Source organism: Mustelus asterias, chromosome 13 (assembly GCF_964213995.1).
Source record: "Mustelus asterias chromosome 13, sMusAst1.hap1.1, whole genome shotgun sequence".
Taxonomy (NCBI): Eukaryota; Metazoa; Chordata; class Chondrichthyes; order Carcharhiniformes; family Triakidae; genus Mustelus; species Mustelus asterias.
This window is the reverse complement of record NC_135813.1, coordinates 78,914,749-78,930,117: the sequence shown is the minus strand read 5'-3', so window position 1 is coordinate 78,930,117 and position 15,369 is coordinate 78,914,749. Positions and strand designations below refer to the sequence as shown.

At 44.0% G+C, this 15,369-nt stretch overlaps 1 pseudogene; it reads left to right on the top strand.

Annotated features, from left to right (window-relative positions):
- Positions 1 to 4,867: 4,867 nt before the first annotated feature.
- LOC144502282 (hydroxycarboxylic acid receptor 1-like) lies at positions 4,868 to 5,936 on the top strand (annotated as a pseudogene).
- Positions 5,937 to 15,369: the final 9,433 nt, after the last annotated feature.

Genomic DNA, 15,369 nt, shown 5'->3' with positions numbered 1-15,369 from the left:
TGCCCAACGCGCTCCACATGTAGTCTCTCAACGCTTAGGATTACCACACCCTCCCTATTCCAGAATCTCGTGCCAGGCTGCAAGCCCATCGCACCAAAGAGCAGGCGTTACAGCGCTGAGGATCGGATCTTCATTCGATCTGAAGTTCAGCGGCTCCTCAAGGAAGGGATCATCCAACCTAGCGCTAGTCCTTGGAGAGCGCAAGTCGTGGTGGTTAAGAATGGGAACAAACCCAGGATGGTCATAGACTATAGTCAGACCATTAACAGATATACGCAGCTGGATGCGTATCCCCTCCCGCGCATATCTGACATGGTCAATCAGATTGCGCAGTACCGGGTGTTCTCCACCATCGACTTAAAATCTGCTTACCACCAGCTCCCCATTCGCCCAGAGGACCGACAATACACGACCTTTGAGGCGGGTGGTCGCCTGTACCATTTTTTAAGGGTTCTTTTTGGTGTCACGAATGGTGTCTCGGTCTTCCAGCGTGCTATGGACCGAATGGTGGACCAGAACGGGCTGTGGGCTACCTTCCCGTACCTGGATAACATCACCATCTGCGGCCATGACCAGCAGGACCACGATGCCAACCTTCTTAGATTCCTATGCACTGCATCTCGCCTGAATCTGACCTACAACAGGGAGAAGTGTGTATTTCGCACGCGCCGCCTAGCTATCCTCGGATACGTGGTGGAAAACGGGGTCCTTGGCCCTGATCCAGACCGTATGTGTCCTCTCCTCGAACTTCCCCTGCCCACTAGTGTCAAAGCACTGAGAAGATGCTTAGGCTTCTTCTCATACTACGCACAGTGGGTTCCCAATTACGCGGACAAAGCCCGTCCGCTCATCAAGTCTACCTCTTTTCCCCTAGCAACAGAGGCTCACTTAGCCTTTGCAAGAATAAAAGCCGACATTGCGAAAGCCACGATGCACGCTATCGATGAGTCCATCCCCTTCCAGGTGGAGAGTGATGCATCTGATTTCGCCCTGGCCACCACACTTAACCAGGCGGGCAGGCCCGTCGCCTTTTTCTCTCGCACCCTCCAAGGCCCTGAAATTCGACATTCTGCGGTGGAAAAGGAGGCCCAGGCCATTGTGGGGGCCGTTCGGCATTGGCGCCATTACTTGGCGGGCAAACGGTTCACTCTGCTCACGGACCAGCGGTCCGTGGCGTTCATGTTCAACAACACGTTACGGGGTAAGATCAAGAATGATAAGATCTTGAGGTGGAGAATCGAACTCTCCACCTACAATTATGATATCATGTATCGTCCAGGGAAGCTCAACGAGCCCTCGGATGCCCTGTCGCGTGGAACATGCGCTAGTATGCAGGAGAATCGATTGCAGGCTCTCCACAATGACCTCTGCCATCCGGGGGTCACTCGGCTCTTCCACTTCATAAAAGCCCGGAATCTACCCTACTCGGTGGAGGATGTCAGGTCCATAACCAGAAGCTGCCGGGTATGCGCGGAATGCAAACCGCACATCTACTGACCTGACAGGGCACAACTCGTTAAGGCCACTCGTCCCTTCGAAAGACTGAGTGTGGACTTTAAGGGCCCCCTTCCCTCGACAGATCGGAACGTGTACTTCCTCAATGTGGTTGATGAGTACTCACGATTCCCTTTTGTCATTCCCTGTTCTGATATGAGCGCTGCCACGGTTATCAAGGCATTTCGTGATCTTTTCACCCTGTTCGGTTACCCCTGTTACATCCACAGCGACAGGGGCTTGTCGTTCATGAGCGATGACTTGAGGCAATACCTGCTCTCATATGGGATTGCCTCCAGTAGAACCACGAGCTACAACCCAAGGGGTAACGGACAGGTCAAACGAGAGAATGCTACAGTCTGGAAGGCTGTCTTACTGGCGTTGAGGTCTAAAGGTCTTCCAGTCTCCCGTTGGCAAGAGGTACTCCCTGATATGCTCCACTCCATACGCTCACTCCTGTGTACGGCAACCGACGCTACTCCTCATGAGAGAATGTTTTCATTCCCTAGGAAGTCTTCCTCTGGGACCTCATTACCGTCTTGGTTGACGTACTCAGGACATGTCCTCCTGCGGCGACATGTTAGGACCCGCAAGTCCGACCCTCTGGTTGAACAGGTCCATCTCCTCCACGCCAACCCTCAGTATGCCTACGTGGCATATCCTGACGGGCGAGAGGACACGGTCTCGATTCGAGATCTGGCGCCAGCAGGGGGCTTGGAAACCCCTGTCGCTCCCACACCTACTGTTAGGGACCCCCCCAACCATTATTTCCCCTCCTGACACGGCGCGGGCAGTATCGGGACCACAACTTAACCCTCTTACTCCCGTGTACAGCTTGCCTGAGTCCAGGAGATTGTCGCCACTTCAAGGCGTGCCCGAGTTCAGCGGATTGTCACCACCTCGGGGTCTACCGGCCCGTGAGGCACTGGAGGAGTTGCTGGACATCGCCTTGGTGAGAACGTCACCGCGATTGCCTGAACCGGTGTCATCGCCGGTGTTGAGGAGGTCACAACGACGGTGCGGTCCCCCAGACCGTTTGAACTTATCGACAAATGAACAATTGTTCTGTGTTTTTGTACCCCGCCGGCCTTTGTTTTCAAAGGAGGGGTGAATGTGGTGAACCATTGTTGGTTCCCACCAGGTAGTGCTGAGCCATGGTCTGGCCAGTACTATGAGTCTGTAGATATGTTACTGTTGGGGTTAGGGTTGGGCTGTTCTACCTGTTAATATAGTCCTATGGTACACCCCAGTCGGCTCCGCCTCCTGGGAGAGGTATAAAGGTCACTGCTCTGCCTGGTGACCCTTTAGTCTGGGATCGTGTACTGTATATGGTAGCTCTGTTATTGTTGGCAATAAAAGCCTTTATTTCCCGAGTACATCACGCCTCTCGTGTGTTATATCGCGCATCAGAGTGTAATGGGGTGTTGCCTTCTTGAGGCTTTCAGCCTTCTTGTGGCTGGAGGACAAGTGTCCTGAAAACAGGTGGGCTGGAGAGAGTGAGATGCATGTGCTGGACTGGCATTTAAATATGGTGCCCAGAGCTGTGATTCCTTCGCAGCTGACAGCAGGTCCTGACCATCCAGGTGAATTGGCTCAATACTCTGCTGGGCATAATTAGTGAGTTTCCAAGCGTGGAAGTGGGTATGAGTTCCTCCATTCCGGCCAGTTGGGCAGTGCAGCTGAAACTGCCCATCACTGCACTTAGTCTCAAACATGGACACAGAATCACTGAATCATAGAATCCCTACAGTGCAGAAAGAGGCCATCTAGCCCATCGAGTCTGCACCGACAACAATCCCACCCAGGCCCTATCCCACATAACCCCACATTGGTACCCCGCTAATCCCTCTAACCTACGCATCCCGGGGACACTAAGGGACAATTTAGCACGGCCAATCCACCTAAGTCGCACATCTTTGTACTGTGGAAGGAAACCGGAGCACCCGGAGGAAACCCACACAGACACGAGGAGAATGTGCAAACTCCACACAGACAGTGACCCAAGCCAGGAATCGAACCCGGGTCCCTGGTGCTGTGAGGCCGCAGTGCTAACCACTGTGCCACCGTGCCACCCCAACATTTCCGCCCAATAGCGTGGGCTTTGTGCTGTCTATGGCCCTGATTCTTTACACTAGTTTAGATGTATGCTAATGAAACTGGATGGATATTTGGGCAAGACACTGGGCAGGCTTTTGGGTGTAACTTGCAGCTTCCATCCACAGAGTAAACTATAGATAGGCCACGCACTGGAGCTGGTTTCTCCTCCCACCTCACCCACTCTTCCTGCTGTGTTGGGTTGAGGTGTGGGGTTAATGAACATTAGTGAGGGTGCGTTTCTTTATTGATTAAAAGCAAATTACTGCAGATGCTGGAATCTGAAACCAAAAAAGAAAATGCTGGAAAATCTCAGCAGGTCTGGTTGCATCTGTAAGGCAAGAAAAGAGCTGATGTTTTGAGTCCAGATGACTCTTTGTCAAAGCTGAGATTTTCCAGCATTTTCTCTTTTGGTTTCTTCGTTGATTCATGGAACACCCGGAGGAAACCCACGCAGAACAAGGAGAATGTGCAAACTCCACACAGACAGTGACCCAAGCCAGGAATCGAACCCAGGTCCCTGGTGCTGTGAGGCAGCAGTGCTAACCACTGTGCCACCGTGCCACCCCAACATTTCCGCCCAATGGTGTGTCACACCCAAAACCCTGCCCAGTGTCTTGCCCAAATATCCACCCAGTTTCATTAGCATACATCTAAACTAGTGTAAAGAATCAGGGCCATGGACAGGTTGTGGGCATTGCTGGCAAGACTAGCATTTATTGCACACTCCTGGCTGTTTGGGAAGGTGGTGATGCGCTACCTTCTTCAACCGCAACAGTCTGTGTGGGGAAGGTACTCCCAAGATTCCCCCTTTTCTAGGTTAGAATTAGCTCACAATGAACTTGTATTGACACAGCACCTTACATGCTCTTCCAGTGTCTCAAAGCACTTTGTAGCAAATGAAATATGTTAACCTCAAGTGCACTTTCACATTCGTGTTCAGTCTCATCAGCAAGATTTAATTTTCTAATTTAGAGAAAGAAAACTTGTCAGTGAAAATGAATTGCAAAAGATCTAAAAAAGCAGATTGAGTAAGAAGAGCCTTTCTCCACAAAGGATGATGTCTTGAGTACAATATCAATAGAAACACACATATTTAAGGTTTTCTCAAAGTTTTAGTAATTTTGCAACACAACCCATTTTAATATTCTGACGTTACTGGAACACACCCACAATCCATGATGTAATGTGGAAGAACTCTATATAAACTTGTGCATCATTCAATTAGTCAACTCATTCCTGTGGCTGTGTGACTGAATTTACTGCAATGCTGCTTACAATGGACAACAGAACCGAACAGTGCAATCTAAATGGTGGGGCTTATTCATCCTATAATCCACCCATAATTATTGTAATATTTATCATCGGATTCATTGGAAACGTGATTGCTTTGTGGATCTTCTGTTTTCATGCAAAGTGCTGTAAACCAAATACCGTTTACTTACTGAACCTGGCGATTGCAGACACTCTGTTAATCTGCTGTTTACCATTTCGAGCAGATTACTTCATACGGGGGAAGAACTGGATCTTTGGTGATGTTCCGTGTCGTCTGAAGGTATTTTTGATTTCCTTAAACCGGATAGGAAGCATCCTGTTCCTCACTGTTATATCGATCGATCGCTATTTTAAAGTGGTCCACCCTCACCACAGAGTGAACAAGATCCCTACAAGCTGTGCAGTGAAGGTAACAGGCGTCCTGTGGATTTTCGCAGTGGCTATTTGTTCGCACCTTTTAGCAGAACCACACATCTTCAATCACGCCAATCTGACATTCTGTGAACCGTTTGACATAGCCCAGCCTCTCAGTCCTACAGCAATTTGGACTGATATTGTTTTTATTGTTCTCAAGTTTGCTTTACCAACTTCTATTATCATGTTCTCCACGTCATGTATAATCTGGAAGTTAAAACAAATGGAAACTGAATCGAGGGGTAAATATAAACGAGCAGTAAAGCTTGTGATAGCTGTGGCAGCACTTTTTGTACTGTGTTTTTTGCCCACAAACATTGCTGTAATCGCTGTTTTAATCACAAAGCTAACAGACATTGAAGACTGCCAGTCGTATGAAACAGCTGTTCACATATTTTATAATACACTGTTTATGACATATCTGAACACAGTGCTGGATCCAGTGATTTACTACTTTTCAAGTTCGATATTTAAAGATGCTTTGATGAAAGCGCTTGCCTCTCTTAATTTAAACTGTTTCAGATCAACAACTCGTCATTCAACGGAAAGGAACCAAAAGAGAAATGGTTGTGGGTCAAGAATTTAAAAGGATCCTGGAGTGTAATCCCCGTGATCAATCCCAGTCAGATATCACATCGACTGTAATACACAGTGGTTAATTGTCAGCTTGTGTAATTAAATTGTAATTAAAGTATAGTCGATAAATAAGTGCTAAATGATGAAAATAAATGCATTTTATGACATTTTAAAAGCAGCTGATCTGTTACTAAAACATGCATGCTGAAATAAACTGATTTTGACATTGTTATCAATTTTAAAAATACTTATTCTCTTACTCTATAGAAATAAAATTATTTCTAGAGTTCCAGATAATGATAAGTAATGGTCAATGAAAGGTCAGAAAGCATTTATAAAGCAGTAAGGAGACATTTTTGTACAACTGAGTAAGTTGTACACTCATCCCACAAGAGTGGAGATGTTGTCCATTTTCTAGCAGCTGAGATTTGTGCATGTTATTTACAATGAGAGAGGAATTAATGGGGAAAGAGGAAAGGTTTGACTTTAGTGGTGTTTAGAAGGCTGGTGTTGATTTAGAAATGTCCTATTCCTCCTGCTGTTTACCTCAATAAAAACAATGGGCAGCACTGGGACTGATGTCCGAGGGGGACTGTTTGCTAGCGCAGTTGGGGAGGGTTTAAACTAATATGCCAGGGGGATGGGAGCCTATGTAAGGAGTCAGAGAAGGAGGGAGCAAGAACAAAAACAAAAAGTAGAAAAGGGAATAAGAAAAGTGATAGGCAGAGAAGCCAAGGACAAAATTCAAACAGGGCTACAGAGAAAATTTTTGGGAGCGAGACAAACAATGTTAAAAACACAAGCTTAAAGGCTCTGTGCCTTAATGTACGGAGTATTTGCAATAAAGTGGATGAACTAATCGCGCCAATAGATGTAAATGGGTATGATATAATTGGGATTATGGAGACATGGCTGCAGCATGACCAGCGATGGGAACTGAATGTCCCAGCGTATTCCATATTTGGGAAGAACAGGCATAAAGGAAAATGTGATGGAATGACATTGCTGGTTAAAGAAGAAATTAACACAAAAATGAGAAAGGATATTAGCACTGACAATGTGGAGTCTGTATGGGTAGAGTTGAGAAATATCAAAGGGCAAAAAACATTAGTGGGCGTCATAGATAGACCCCCAAACTGCAGTGGTGATGTTGGGAATAAGAACATAAGAACTAGGAGCAGGAGTAGGCCATCTGGCCCCTCGAGCCTGCTCCGCCATTCAATAAGATCATGGCTGATCTTTTTGTGGACTCAGCTCCACTTACCCGCCCGCTCACCATAACCCTTAATTCCTTTACTATTCAAAAATTTATCTATCCTTGCCTTAAAAACATTCAATGAGATAGCCTCAACTGCTCCACTGGACAGGGAATTCCACAGATTCACAACCCTTTGTGTGAAGAAGTTCCTCCTCAACTCAGACCTAAATCTGCTTCCCCTTATTTTGAGGCTATGCCACCTAGTTCTAGTTTCACCCGCCAGTGGAAACAACTTCCCTGCTTCTATCTTATCTTTTCCCTTCATAATCTTATATGTTTCTATAAGATCTCCCCTCATTCTTCTGAATTCCAATGAGTATAGCCCCAGTCTACTCAGTCTCTCCTCATAAGCTAACCCTCTCAACTCCGGAATCAACCGAGTGAATCTCCTCTGCACCCCCTCCAGTGCCAGTATATCCTTTCTCAAGTAAGGAAACCAAAACTCTACACAGTACTCCAGGTGCGGCCTCACCAGCACTTTATACAGCTGCAACATAATCTCGCTGTTTATAAACTCCATCCCTCTAGCAATGAAGGACAAAATTCCATTTGCCTTCTTAATTACCTGCTGCACCTGCAAACCAACTCCTTGAGATTCCTGCACAAGGACACCCAGGTCCCTCTGCACAGCAGCATGCTGCAATATTTTACCATTTAAATAATAGTCCATTTTGCTGTTATTCCTACTAAAATGGATGACCTCACATTTACCAACACTGTACTCCATCTGCCAGACTCTCGCCCACTCACTTAGATTATCTATATCCCTTTGCAGACTTTCAGCATCCTCTGCACACTTTGCCCTGCCACTCATCTTAGTGCCATCTGCAAATTTTGACACACTACACTTGGTCCCCAACTCCAAATCATCTATGTAAATCGTAAACAATTGCGGTCCCAACACTGATCCCTGAGGCACACCACTAGTCACTGATCGCCAACCAGAAAAACACCAATTTACCCCCACTCTTTGCTTTCTGTTAGTTGACCAATCCTCTATCCATGCTAATACATTACCCGTAACACTGTGCACCTTTACCTTATGTAGCAGTCTTTGGTGCGGCACCTTGTCAAATGCCTTCTGGAAATCCAGATACACCACATCCACAGGTTCCCCATTGTCCACTGCACATGTAATGTTCTCAAAGAATTCCACCAAATTAGTTAAACATGACCTGCCCTTCATGAACCCATGCTGCGTCTTACCAATGGGACAATTTATATCCAGATGTCTCGCTATTGCTTCCTTGATGATAGATTCAAGCATTTTCCCTACTACAGAAGTTAAGCTAACCGGCCTATAGTTACCCGCCTTTTGTCTATCTCCTATTTTAGACTGTTTTCCAATCTGCGGGAACCATCCCAGGGTCCAGCATTTGCTATTTCTCCCGCCATCTCTTTTTGTACCCTGGGATGCATTCCATCAGGATCAGGAGACTTGCCTACTTTTAGCCCCATTAACTTGCCCAACACTACCTCTTTCGTGATAATGATAGTTTCTAGGTTCTCACCTGCCATAGCCTTCCTGTCATCAGTTTTTGGCATGTTATTTGTGTCTTCCACTGTGAAGACTGACACAAAATACCTGTTCAATGCCTCAGCCATTTCCTCATTTCCAGTTATTACATCCCCCTTCTCGTCCTCTAAAGGACCAATGTTTACTTTCGCCACTCTTTTTCATTTTATATATTTGTAGAAACTTTTGCTATCTGTTTTTATATTCTGAGCTAATTTACTCTCATAATCCATCTTACCTTTCTTTATAGCTTTTTACGTGGCTTTCTGCTGACCTTTAAAGATTTCCCAATCCTCCAGGTTCCCACTCTTCTTTGCCACTTTGTATGCATTTTCTTTCAATTTGATATCCTCCTTTATTTCCTTAGATATCCATGGCTGATTATCTCTTTTTCTACAGTCCTTCCTTATCACTGGTATATACATTTGCTGAGCACTGTGAAAAATCGCTTTGAAAGTCCTCCACTGTTCCTCAATTGTCCCACCATAAAGTTTTTGCTCCCAGTCTATCTTAGCCAACTCTTCCCTCATCCCTTTATAGTCTCCTTTGTTTAAGCACAAGACACTAGTATTGGATTTTACCTTCTCACTCTCCATCTGTATTTTAAATTCAACCACACTGTGATCGCTTCTTCCAAGAGGATCTCTAACTGCAATATCATTAATTATTCCTGTCTCATTACACAGGACCAGATCTAGGATAGCTTGCTCCCTTGTCGGTTCCATTACATACTGTTCAAGGAAGCTATCACGGATACATTCTATGAACTCCTCCTCAAGACTGCCTTGACTGACCTGGTTTGACCAATTGATATGTAGATTAAAATCCCCCATGATAATTGCTGTACCATTTTTACATGCATCAGTTATTTCTTTGTTCATTTCTTGCCCCACCATGATGTCATTATTTGGTGGCCTATAGACTATGCCAGTCAATGACTTTTTCTCCTTACTATTTCTAATTTCCACCCAAATGGATTCAACCTTTTTTTTCATAGAACCTATATCATCTCTCATTACTGCCCTGATATCATCCTTAAATATCAGAGCTACACCACCTCCCTTACCTTCCTGTCGGTCCCTCCGAACAGTTTGATACCCCTGGATATTCAACTCCCAGTCGTGACCATCCTGCAACCATGTCTCTGTAATGGCCACCAAATCATACTCGTTCGCAATGATTTGTGCTGTCAACGCATTAACCTTGCTTCAAATGCTACGAGCATTCAGATAAAGTGCCCTTATGCTAGTTTTTGTACCTTCTTTTTGAATTCTAACACTTCCATTGATAACATCTCCTGAGTTCTCTTTCCTTTTAATGGCATGAAATTAGAGATGCATGTGATAAGGGAATATTGGTGATCATGGGTGATTTTAATCTGCACATTGATTGGGGAAATCAAATTAGCCACAATGCCGTAGAGGAGGAATTCCTGGAGTGTATACGGGATGGTTTTCTTGATCAATATGTGGAGGAACCAACTAGATAGCAGGCCATCTTAGACTGGGGATGTGCATTGAGAAGGGAATCATTGCCAATCTAGCTGTGAGAGACCTCTTGGGGATGAACGACCGTAACATGATAGAATTTTTTATCAAGATGGAGAGTGCAGTAGTTGATTCGGAGATTAGGGTGCTGTATCTTAATAAAGGAAACTATGAAGATATGAGGCGCGAGTTGGCCTTGATAGATTGGGGAGAGTTATTTAAAGGGATGACAGTGGATGGGCAATGGCAAACATTCAAGGAACACATGGGGGAACTGCAACAACTGTTTACTCCTACCTGGCACAAAAGCAAAATGGGTAAGAGGGCCAATCCATGGCTTACAAAGGAAATTAGAGATAGTATCCGATCCAAGGAAGAAGCATACAGATTGGCCAAGAATAATAGGTCTGAGGATCGGGAACGGTTTAGAATTCAGCAAAGAAGACCAAGGGATTGATTAAGAAGGGGAAAATATAGTATGAACGTCAGCTTGCAGGGAACATAACTAGGTACGTGAAGAGAAAGAGGTTGGTGATGACAAATGTCCTCTACAGACAGAAACGGGGGAATGTATAATAGGGGACAAAGAAATGGCCGAGCAACTGAATACACACTTTGGTTCTGTCTCCACAAAAGAGGACACAAATCAGATGCCAGAAATGTTGGAGAATGCAAGATTTAGTGAGGGGGTAGAACTGAGAGAGATCAGGATTAGTAGAGAAATGGTGCTGGGAAAATTGATGGGATTGAAGGCGGATAAATCCCCAGGGCCGAATAATCTATGTCCCAGAGTACTTAAGGAAGTGCTCTGGAAATAGTGGATACATTGGTGGCCATCTTCCAGGATTATATAGACTCTGGAACAGTCCCTGCAGATTGGAGGGTAGCTAATATCACTCCAATATTCAAAAAGGGAGTTAGAGAGAAAAAAGGGAATTATAGACCAGTAAGCTTAACATCAGTAGTGGAGAAAATTCTCGAATCCATTATAAAGGATTTTAAAGCGGGGCATTTAGAAAGCAGTGGCAGGATCAGACAGAGTCAGCATGGATTTATGAAGCGGAAATCATGCTTGACAAATCTGTTGGAATTCTTTGAAGATGTAACTAGTAGAGTTGACAAGGGGGAGCCAGTCGATGTGATATATTTGGACTTTCAGAACGTGTTTAACAAAGTCCCGCATAAGAGATTATCGTGAAAGATTAAAGCGCATGCGATTGGGGGAAGTGTAGTGAGATGGATAGAAAATGGTTGGCAGAGAGGAAATAAAGAGTAGGAATTAATGGGTTCTTTTCAAATTGGCAGGCAGTAACTTGTGAGGTGCCACAGGGATCGGTGCTGGGACCCCAGTTTTTCGCAATATAAATGATTTGGATGAGGGAACAAAATGTAACATTTCAAAGTTTGCAGATGATACCAAGTTGGGTGGGAGGGTGAACTGAGACGAGGATACAGAGATCCTTCAGAATGATCTGGACAGGTTGGATAAATGGGCAAATTATATTGCACATGCAGTATATGTTGGATAAATGTGAGGTTATTCATTTTGGAAGCAAATACAAGAAGGCAGATTACTACTTGAATGGCTGTAAATTGGGAGAGGGGAGTGTGCAGTGGGACCTGGGTGTCCTTGTGCACCAGTCACTGAAGCTAAGCATGCAGGTACAGCAGGCGGTAAAGAAGGCAATTGGTATGTTGGCCTTCATTGCGAGAGGTTTCGAGTAAGTGAACAGGAATGTGTTGTTGCAATTATACAGGGCCTTGGTGAGGCCACACCTAGAATATTGTGTGCAGTTTTGTTCTCCTTTTCTGAGGAAGGATGTTCTTGCTCTCGAGGGAGTGCAGCGAAGGTTTACTAGGCTGATTCCGGGGATGGCGGGACTGATGGATGAGGAGAGATTGACTAGGTTAGGATTGTTTTCGCTGGAGTTCAGACGAATGAGGGGGGATCTCATAGAGACTTATAAAATTCTAACAGGACTAGACAGGGTAGATGCAGGGAGGATGTTCCCAATGGTGGGGGTGTCCAAAACCAGGGTTCACAGTCTAAGGATACAGGGTAGAGCATTTAGGATGGAGATGAGGAGACATTTCTTCACTCAAAAATGGTGAGCCTGTGGAATTCATTTTGACAGGAAGTTGTTGATGTCAAAACATTGAACGTATTCAAGAGGTGGCTTGATAGGTGAACGGGATCTAAGGCTATGGGGAGAAAGCAGGATTAGGCTATTGAGTTGGACGATCAATCATGATTGTGATGAATAGCGGAGCAGACTTGAAGGGCCGAATGGCCTCCTATCTTCTATGTTTCCATGTAATGTTATTGCTGCTGCTAAATAAGAAGGATTGAGACATTGGAGAAGTGTCTGCAGTCAAAACATGACATTGCTTTACCAGAAAATGTACAATATTTTGCTCCAAAATGTGGTAAGAGATTGTCAGTGATAAAATCCATTCTTCAACAAGGAGATCGATTCTTCACTTGTAAAGATCGGGCTAAGGAGGAAGGGGGGATTGGATTGGAGGAAAGAGAGGAGTTAGCCTGGTGTGTCCAAAAAAAGGAATAGTCATTCTGCTCTGTATGGGAGGGATGTGCAAAAAGTAAAATGTTGCTCTGGATGTAAATTATTTGTCAGTGCAGTATTTTCACTCGTAATCTAGTGTGGCATGGTGTATCAGGGTTGGTCTCTAGGAAGTAAAGAAATATAATTTGAAGGAGTGCAGTTTACAGCACTGAACTGCCTAACCAGTAAACAATGATCTGTTATCACCAAGACGACTAGATAATTGGGCCATTCATGGGATTGGGGAACAAGGTGATGCATTTAAAGCAATTGATAGCACAAGGTCCAGAGGTTCACAGGCAGTCGGCAGGCAAATGTCATTGTTTGAGCTGTTCTGTGGGATCAGGACCCTGGGCTGAGGCGGAGGGGGTGAGTGTGCTGGTGCGTTGGTGGCAGTGAACTAATAAAGCTTACTCTTTAATCAACCATTGTCATTAAAAATAAAGCTTTGTGTCATTTAGTTGAATAGCAACAAATTCAGTCAATAATTCAATAATTTGGATTCTATGATTCAACAATTCACTTTATACCAAAGCACCAAAAGCAACTTACAAGCAGTGTAGTATTCACAGATAGAATGCAACAAATGTAAGCATACATTCTCTCACTATACTGTCTGGATATCATATTTTAGCAGTGAGTTTAATGTTTCCCTTTCTCCGATTGGTTCTCATACTGTACTTGCCTTATATGGTAATCTCCTAATTTAGTACCTTTTATTATTTGAAAATTTCCAGCAAACTTTGACCATCCCAGGATCACTGCTGCAGCCTAGTATTGTATGGAAGATGCTTATTAATTCATGTTTCAGTCCATGACTTTGATTGAATCTTAAACATACTGAGTATTGCTAGGTTAACCTTTAACTCTTCCTGTCTTTTTTTTCTGTTCATCTCTCTCTCATTTATCGATATGCCTTTCTAAAGTTAGTCAGCTGCTGTTTAACAGAGTGTTTATATCTTTAGGTTAATGCCGCAGTGTTCATGTCACATTTTTGGCTGTGGTTCAGTTAGTAGCACTCTTGGTTCTCACCACTCATGTTCATGTTCCACTCCTGGACTTGAGCATAACAATCAAGGCTGATATTCCAGTGCAGTACAGAGGGCGTGCTGCACTGTTGGAGAAGCTCACTTTTCATTGAGATATCAAACTGAAGCCCTCCCTGCTGTCTTGAGTGGCTATCAGAGAAGAGCAAAGGAGTTATCCCTGGCATCCTGTCCGATATTCATTCTCTCATCAACATCACAAAAACAGATTGTCTGGTCAACGTTGCTGTTTGAGATCTTGCTATGCACAAATTAGCTGCCACATTTCCTTCATTACCACTGTGACTACACTTTAAAAGTTCATCATGGACTGTAAAACACATTGAGCTGTCCTAAGGTTATGAATCTAATCCTGGCATTCTTTCAGCGATGATGTGGAGATGCCGGTGTTGGATTGGGGTAAGCACAGTAAGTCTCACAACACCAGGTTAAAGTCCAACAGGTTTATTTGGTAGCACAAGCCAGAAGCTTTCAGAGCACTCCTTCATCAGGTCAGTGGCACTCACCTGATGAAGGAGCAGCACTCTGAAAGCTTGTGATACCAAATAAACTTGTTGGACTTTAACTTGGTGTTGTGAGACTTCTTACTGTTCTTTCAGTGCCCATGCTATCCCATTACCCCTTTCATTATATTTTTTATATCAATTATTCACACAGTTCAATGCAGAGTTTAGAATTACTAATACTGTTTCTTGTTCTATAGCTAATCCCATCTGAAATAAAACAACCCATTAGTGCTAATTGACCATAGTGGCCACCTCATATCATTCATGACCTAGAATTTTAATGCCTTCCTCTATCCAGATCAAACGTTTCTGTAAGTGCTACATCGCTGAACTATTGTCTTTCGGCTAAGCGATAAGGCAGGCATATATTTTCCAAGTCCATGGGAGTAAGGAAAATTTACCTAACTCATGCCAACTGCCTCCAGGAAGATTTGTACCTGATAACCTGCCATGGACACTTCTGAGTTCCCAACCCGTATCTGAGGCAGATTTCGGAATCAAAATCCACTCGGGCAAATTCAGCACAAAATGATCCAAACGACATTGAACTCATAGCATCATCCCTCAATGGAAATTCCACCTGTACCTCAATTACATCTGTACCGACACCAAAATTATTGCTCCTATCTTTACATATTTCCCCTAGGGCATAGACAAAATGATGTTCATGTTATAGGGTATGCAATCATTCTGAGGATATGTACCAACCGACTCAAGAACAGCTTCTTCCCTGCTGCCATCAGACTTGTGAATGGACTTACCTTGCATTAAGATGATCTTTTTCTACACCCTAGCTATGACTGTAACACTACATTCTGCACTCTCTCCTTTCCATCTCTATGTACAGCATGCTTGTCTGCATAGTGTGCTAGAAGCAATACTTTTCACTATATATTAATACATATGACAATAATAAATCAAATCAAAATCAAATCAAGTTGTTACACAATATTTCCCTTTGTTCTTCCCATAGAATTCCATTTTACAGCTTGAGGACTATAACCCTAACAAATGAAGCAGCTTGACTATTAACATTTGAACAACATTTAAAAATGAAAGGAAATACATTTAATTTCTAACTTATCACAGTTGTGGTTCCAAATAAACAACATTCATCTTATTTACAATATCATTTTAAA